Raw genomic sequence first — 8377 nt, forward strand, 5'->3', positions numbered from 1 at the left:
GAACAACTGGTGGTTATCATGTAGAAGAATGCGAATTGATCCATTCTTTTTTTTTTTTTTCCAAGACAGGGTTTCTCTGAATAATCCTGGCTGTCCTGGTACTCACTCTGTAGACCAGGCTGGCCTTGAACTCAGAAATGTGCCTGCCTCTGCCTCCGAAGTGCTGGGATTAAAGGCGAGTGCCACCATGCCTGGCTCGTATTGATCCATTTTTATCTCCTGTACAAAGCTGAAGTCTAAGTGGATCAAGGAACGCCACATAAAACTAGAGACACTGAAAATTACAGAGGAGAAAGTGGGGGGAAATGGGCACAGGGGGGAAATTCCTGAGTAGAACAGCAGTGGCTTGTGCTGTAAGATCAAAAATTGACAAATGGGACCTCGTCGTAAAATTGCAAAGCTTCTGCAAAGCAAAAGACACAGTCAATAAGACAAAAAGGCCACCAACAGATTGGGAAAGGATCTTTACCAAATCCTAAACCAGATAGAAGACTAATATCCAATATACATAAAGAACTCAAGAAGATGGACTCCAGAAAATCAAATAACCCCGTTAAAAAATGGGGCTCAGAGCTAAACAAAGAATTCTCACATGAGGAATACAGAATGGCTGAGAAGCACCTGAAAAAATGTTCAATATCCTTAATCATCAGGAAAATGCAAATCAAAACAACCCTTAGATTCAACCTCACACCAGTCAGAATGGCTACGATCAAAAATTCATGTGACAGCAGATGCTGGCAAGGATGTGGATCAAGAGGAACACTCCTCCATTGTTGGTGGGATTGCAAGCTTGTACAACCACTCTGGAAATCAGTCAGGTGGTTCCTCAGAAAATTGGACATAGTACTACCGGAGGATCCAGCAATACTTCTACTGGGCATATATCCAGAAGATATTCCAACTAGTAATAAGAACACCCTGCTCATAGCTGCCTTACTTATAATGGCCAGAAGCTGGAAAGAACCCAGATGTCCCTCAACAGAGGAATGGATACAGAAAATGTGGTACATTTACACAATGGAATACTACTGAGCTTTTAAAAAGAATGAATCTATGAAATTCCTAGGCAAATGGATGGATCTGGAGGATATCATCCTGAGTGAGGTAACCCAATCAAAAAAGAACTCACATGATATATACTCACTGATAAGTGGATATTAGCTCAGAAACTTAGAATACCCAAGATACAATTTGCAAAACACGTGGAACTCAAGAAGAAGGAAGAACAAAATGTGCATACTTCGCCCCTTCTTAGAATTGGGAACAAAATACCCATCGAAAGAGTTACAGAGGCAAAGTTTGGAGCTGAGACAAAAGGATGGACCATCTAGAGACTGCCACACCTGGGGATCGATCCCATAATAAGCCTCCAAACATAGACACCATTGCATATTCCAGCAAGATTTTGCTGAAAGGACCCTGATATAGCTGTCTCTTGTGAGGCTATGCCGGTGCCTGGCAAACACAGAAGTAGATACTCACAGTCAGCTATTGGATGGAACACAGGGCCCCCAATGGAGGAGCTAGAGAAAGTACCCAAGGAGCTAAAGGGATCTGCAATCATATAGGTGGAAAACAATATGAACTAACCAGTACCCCCAGAGCTTGTGTCTCTAGCTGCATATGTAGCAGAAGATGGTCTAGTTGGCCATCATTGGGAAGAGAGGCCCCTTGGTATTGCAAACTTTATATGCCCCAGTACAGGGGAACACCAGGGCCAAGAATTGGGAGTGGGTGGGTAGGGGAGCAGAGTGGGGGGAGGGAATAGGGGACTTTCGGGATAGCATTTGAAATGAAGAAAAAACCTAATAAAAATTGGAAAATGTTATAAAAAAGAGTAGCTGTGCACAAGACATAGAGAGGGACTTGAAAAGATAAAAATACAAATTTAACATGAAAAAAAATCACAAAATAAAATAAAGTATAAATTTTAAGGTCTTTTAACCAAATGCTTTTGTAAAACAGAAAAATAAAAACAAGTTTACCAATTTCTTATTCTAAGAGAGAAGAGCAACAGCATAAAACAACCACATTTAAGTTAAACCAAATTTCAAGTTCAGCATTGTAGCTCCAAAACTTTGGAGCTTAGAGCCTGACAACTGACAAAATTCTCGACTCTAGAAGTCATTGAGAGTTCTACTCTTGTGGCTCTACCACGGGCACCACACACAGCTTGTTTTATATGGTCAGGCCACATTCATTTCATTTCTGCTTATTTTCTTGAAGGATGTCTCACAGACTTGGCAAATCTAATATCCTGGTGTCTCCCCTGCAATGGCATTTTCAATGGCCTTTCCTGCTTTCTTGTGTTTCATACCACAGTTTGTATTCATAACCCCTTCAGACCTGGGTTCTCCATTGCAACTGAGCTGCACCGTCACCACTAGCGTCTCCTATCTCCTGCCAGTGCCTATCTTTAGCTCTTCTTTGTGAACTCTTCATGCCTTCAAAATCAATATAATGTGCTTAGCTCAGCTATCAGTTACATATTCAGCCTTGGGCTCCTCCATGCTATAGTTCCTGTGCACTGACCCTGAGGAAATACTTCCCAGAAGATTTCACATCAATAAAACTTGTTTGTATTTGTTACAGCTGATTTTTTAGCTACAGCTAACAAGCATGGTTTGTCCTACTAAAACAAAGGTTCCGCCCCCCCCCCCCCCCATCTTATCTGAGCTGCCACCAGAGGGTGCAGCCCAATTCGTGGTGGTTCTTTTTCTCATTCAAATAATCTGATCAAGCAAATTCTTCACCAGAGTTTGCAAAGACTTTTGACTTATGTTATTGCACATGCTGTCAAGTCAACAGCAACAATGAACCATCACAAGCCCATGACTTATCAAGCTGGCACTTAGACACATCACCTTATATCATGCTTAACTTCCAAATGAGAAGAAGAAAATGTGCATAAGTCTGTTTAACATAACATAGCTATCTCACATACAATCACAAACAGCACTTATATTTTATAGTACATAGCTCATTCCCTTGAGGAATATTTAGCCTTCTATTATCTCATAAGTTAATTAGGATAACACCAATTTATGTTTTACCAGTGATATCATCTCAGTCAATATAGGAAAGCTCAGATTTTAGTTTAATACTTGTATATGTATGGAGAATCATGTTAATAAAAAAATAGGACAGAAATACTTTTTTCAAATAAATAATTATTTCTACAAGTGGCATTGTATTCTTAGCTGGCACTTATGAATACATTTCTATACTTTCCATTTTGTATTTCCTCCACCTTTACCAACCACTTTAGCAGGTATTGGTTCTTTTACTAGAAGGGTGAGCTATACTTTCATTCCTGAAATGTCTGTGCTCTTTGTTATTCTGCCTCAGTTAAGAGTTGTTTCCTTTTCCCTTTTATCAATCACAAAGGTATGAAAATATCAAGAGATGTTCTAAAGTGGCTCCTGCATTCCAGATATAATCTTCTCTATTGCTTTTCCATGTAGAGAAGCAGTCCAATTTCCTTCTAAGAGTCTAGATCAATTACCCCTCTTAACACTGTTATTCCTTTATAACATATTGACTTAATGACATCAGAAGCCAGAAGTTGCCAGAGGGGAGTCTTAGCTTCCAGGACAATAGATTGTTCTGTACCTTAACCAAAAGACTTTTTTTTTCTGGATTCACATCATATGGGCCAGGAAAACATGTGGTCAGAAAGATAAGAAGCAAAACATTTTATGTTGGACATCTAGGGCTAATAGTAAGTGAAATCATGCCCATATCTATACTTTAAACTCTGGGACTTTGAGCCCTGCATAGATGAAACAGAACCCATGTACAGCATTCTGAGGAAAACTCTTCTTCAGGCCTCCATACCCCTAGGGAATAGTGCCACCTATTTGGTCTGTATCTGTGTCATTAATAAGCCACCCCACTGTTTTCTCAAGCAAGCTCAGAGTAGTGGGAAATGTACTAAAATCAGTTAATTTTATGATCATGGCTTCACTGATGCACTTCTTTGGCTGTGAAGTAAATTCCTTGGTTTGAAATAGTGCTGTATGCAGCTCTGTGATGGTGACTAAAGAATTTTGAAAGCCTGTGGTTGGTTATTTCGACAGAAACATTCCATGGAAGAAAGTCAAGCCTGAAAGCAGAGTAAGTATCCATTCCAGTAAGGGCATCACAATGCTGTTTTTACAATATAAATGGCTGAGTGCATACAACCTACAGCTAGGCTGTTGACTGGTTACCACAGAAGATAGTTCTATTTTGGCAACTGAGTGGGGTTGTCATTTCTGGGCAGTCCCTTCTCTAAGCAGAAGTTGTATCAGGTCAGGCTTGGTGAAAGAAAGTCCATTTTGTAAAGATAGAGTCTCTAAATATGCCAGCATGACCATTTTGTTCTTAGGTCCATTTAGCAACAACAAGAATGGCCTGAGAAAGAGACTGACTACCCATTAAGTCTATGAATGAGGATGGATAGGCAGGGGAATGGGAAAGGGCATTGGTTAGGGGAGGATTAAGGCAAAATAATATAGGAAAATGTCAAGGAAATCTGTTTGCATTTTAAGTAAAATAAAGCAATTAAAATTTACCACAAGAAATTAACTATTGAGGTTGCTTGGAGTTAAGAAACGCTCTGGAATCAAAAGGAGGGACCTTAGATGAAGTGCCCAACAGTGAGGAGAGGGGATTCGTAGAGTCTACCATCAGTAGACAGGGCACCAAGTGGAGCGAAAGGGTTGCCATCCCACAGTTAAAAACTCTGACCCAGAATTGTTCCTGTCTAAAAGTACTGCAGGGAAAAAATGGAGAAGAGACTGAGGGAAAAGAGGTTCAGTGACTGGCCCAAATTGGGATCCATCCCAAGAGAAGGCTTCAAGGTCTGACACTATTACTGACATTATTGGGTGCTTACAGACAGGAGCCTAGCATGGCTGCCCTCTGAGAGGCCCAACAAGCAGCTTACTGAGACACAGGCCAGACCCCTGTGGTTGAATTAGGGAAGTCTTGGAAGAAGCTGAAGAGGAAGGTGACCCCATAGGAAGACCAGCATTCTCAACTATTCAGGACCCCTGAGATCTCTCAGACATTTGGCCTCTAACCAGGGAGCATACATATCTCTGACACATATACAGCAGAGAACTACCTGGTCTGGCCTCAATGGGAGAAGATGTGCCTAATGCTGGAGAGACTTGAGGCCCCAGGGCTTAGGAAGACCTGGCAGGGGATCAAAGTAGGGGCCAGGGGACATCCTCTTGGAGACAGGAGGAGGAATAGGATGAGGAACTGTTGGAGGGTGGACTGGGAGGAGGATAATGACTGGGTTGTAAAAAAATAGAAGTAATAAAAAAATTAAAAGCTTCCTCATTTCCAAAAATAGAGTAACAGAGTAAAGGGTCAATCTATGAGATGGGAGAAAATATTTGCCAGTGATTGATCTGATAGAATAGTAACATCTAGAATAAATAAAGAACCTAAATTATTAAATAAATTATTAAATTATTAAATAATCAGCAGTCCAGTCAATATATTCATAAAGTAACGGAAGCAATACTACTTTTCAAAATAGTGATAAAAATGGCAATTAAATCTATGATAAAATTTTAAACATCGTTTAAAGAAAAATTACATTGAGATCTATTATAGGAGCCCAGTCAGAATATGTATCAAGGAAAAAAAATCAAATTCTGAGAGAAATGTAGAGAAAACTTACTTATATACCTCAGGGAGGTGTCTGTCAATGGAAAAAATAAAGAGTACCATAGCAATAAAGAAGAACGAAACTGAACTGTTTCCATGAAAATGGATAGTGTTGGAAGGTATAAAGTTAAGCACAATGAGCCATACTTATAAAGACTAGTATAGACTGTTGCGACCTGACAGGTCTCAGACTGTAGGAGGCTGCAGCTCTTAGCTTTTAGTAGATCGGGCAGGATGCTCACAGTGCAGGGCCAGATGATTCATGCATAAGCCATGTGGAGAACCAAAGGGAAGCCAACACATGCTACAGTCATTTACCAGCCAAGCCATCTTAGTGTTTGGCCTCACAAACTACTTACTTTCCCAAATAAGCATAAGAAGAAAAAAGACCAAAAGCCATTACAAGAAGATGTAGCTGAAATTCAACATGCTGAAGAATTTCTTATTAAACCAGAATTCAAAGTGGCTTAATTGGACCCTTCTCAATGGCCCTTATTACTAAAGAATTTTGATAAGTTAATGTAAGGACAATGCATTACACACTTATTCCTTGTGGCTCAAATCCTCTAAAGAGGGAAAGCCACAGGTTTCTTTAATCTTGACAAGCCCTCTAACCCCTCCTTCCATGATGTAGTAGCCTGGATCCGATGAATTCTTTGGGTAAAGAGGACGACAGGCCACAGTGGCACACTGAATCCCAAAGTGACTGGTTGTTTAATTGTGTGCACTGAACAAGCCATTCACTTGGTGAAATCACAACAGTGTACAGGCAAAGAATATGTTGGAATTGTCCTGCTATTGAAGTGGATACTCAGCTTTCTCAGGCCCTAGACTGACAGGTGCCCTGTTACAATAACCCCACTTACTGCTGCTATAAAGAGACAGCTATCTATGAGATCAAAATGGTGGAATATGAACCTGAAAGAAGATTTGGAATCTTTTGGGTGCTCTGTAAAGCTGGCACCTACATTCAAATGCTATGTTTATACCTTGTCTTGTTACTGGAAATCAATGGTCAGATACAGGAACTTTGGAGAGTGTGTTCTGGAGTCCTGAGTGAAAAGGACCACATGGTGACAATGTGTGATGTACTTGATACTCAGTGGCTGTATGATAACCAACAGGAACAGAATTACTTTCAGGGAGTATTGTGTACCCATTGGAAAAGCCATTGATATCTCATAAATGTTTGGTTATGAAATACAGTGCAGTGAATGCAATCTGCTATGGGACCAAGATCATGCATCCTTGTGTTTTTCAAGATGAGTTCATGGCATTGAGGTCAACCAGAAGGTTGTGGTCACTACCACTTAGGGGAAGGTATCTGCAGGGCTACTATATTGATGACTACAGTAGTGATTTCTACCTGTGATCATGGTATAGTAGCTAGGATTAAAAAGGGGTGATTATGGAAAGAGATCCTTATCTTCACAAGTGGAGTTTAGGTCCAAAGACAACTCAGAGGATGGTGATCAAGCAGGCCTTCCTGGACAAGCATGGCAAACCCACAGACAATATCCTTGTCACCTGGAAGCAGGAGTGCATTGACTATTGTAATTCTGGCAAGAAAGCACTGGTTACTGAAGTGGTACAAGCCCCTCAGCAGCTGAAGCAGTAAAATCCATATAAAGGAAGCAGGATAGTGAGAGTGGAAGTGATAAGACCCCAGCAGGACTTTCCCAGTTGAAAAACAGAAGAATAAGGAGGATTAAAATGCCCAAAACTCTGTTAGAACGTGGGAGCAAGGCTGGAGATGGGGGCAGTGACACACTACCAAAAAGAAAAAGTAGAAGAAACTAAAAGTGCTGGAAGAGATGTCTGAATAGTAAAAGCCACTTCTTGAAGTATTATATCCAGCTGAGAGGAGAAATGAAAGCCTTATTGAAAAAACTTACTTTTTGTTGAGGGAGTAGAACAGTGGTCTTAAACATAGTAGAAAGTTCTGATAAACTTTATCTACCACTTGTGGCCTCAGTGGTTAGCTGGTGTGGCTATCTCATCCTGTCCTGTCCTGTTTCAAGAGTATGAGAGATAACAATCAGTTTGTTTGTTTGTTTGTTTGTTTGTTTGTTTTTGTCACCAACTTTTCTGCTTGCTTAAGGAACCTTTAGACATGGCACTGCCTAGTAACTGTCTTCAGCTGTTTACTAATGACCATTTTAAACAATGCCAAGGAAAGTCCTATCCTAATTAGCTTTGAAAAAATATTTATAAAAGTTAAATCTGCTAAATAAAATGGTATAGAACCTTCTGTGAGTAAAAATGAATGTAATTGAATTATGTTCACTAGGAAAGTCTTATCTCCATTTTCTCATGAGAAGTGCTCTATTTTGGTATCCAGTATGGACCTTGCTGGCCTGGTGGTGTCCATGAGTTTAGGCTAGTATTCTGTGCATTGTTGTATACAACAGGCTTTACCCAAATCCACCCATCTACTTATGTTTGTTGTGGAAACTAAAGCATTTCTATACTTTCCTGTTTTAATTTTTGTTTTCTTTTAAAGGATGGAAATGTTCATTGCTGGGAGAATGCAATTTGTAGCTTTTAAAAATATTCCTGTTAGATTTACTTATTGATAAGAGTCTTGGACTGACAGAGCAACATTGAGGATATTTTTATTAAAAACCTGGGGATCATGTCTCAACAAATCATATATATTTGCTTCCATATGTCAGAAAAGAAAAGATGAATATTGTGAATGGAACTATTT

General features: G+C 39.9%; 1 pseudogene; it reads left to right on the forward strand.

The window, feature by feature from the left end:
- The first annotated feature begins 5940 nt into the window (after window positions 1-5940).
- On the forward strand, window positions 5941-7379 carry Gm14035 (annotated as a pseudogene).
- Window positions 7380-8377: the final 998 nt, after the last annotated feature.

Source organism: Mus musculus, chromosome 2 (assembly GCF_000001635.26).
Source record: "Mus musculus strain C57BL/6J chromosome 2, GRCm38.p6 C57BL/6J".
Lineage (NCBI taxonomy): Eukaryota > Metazoa > Chordata > Mammalia > Rodentia > Muridae > Mus > Mus musculus.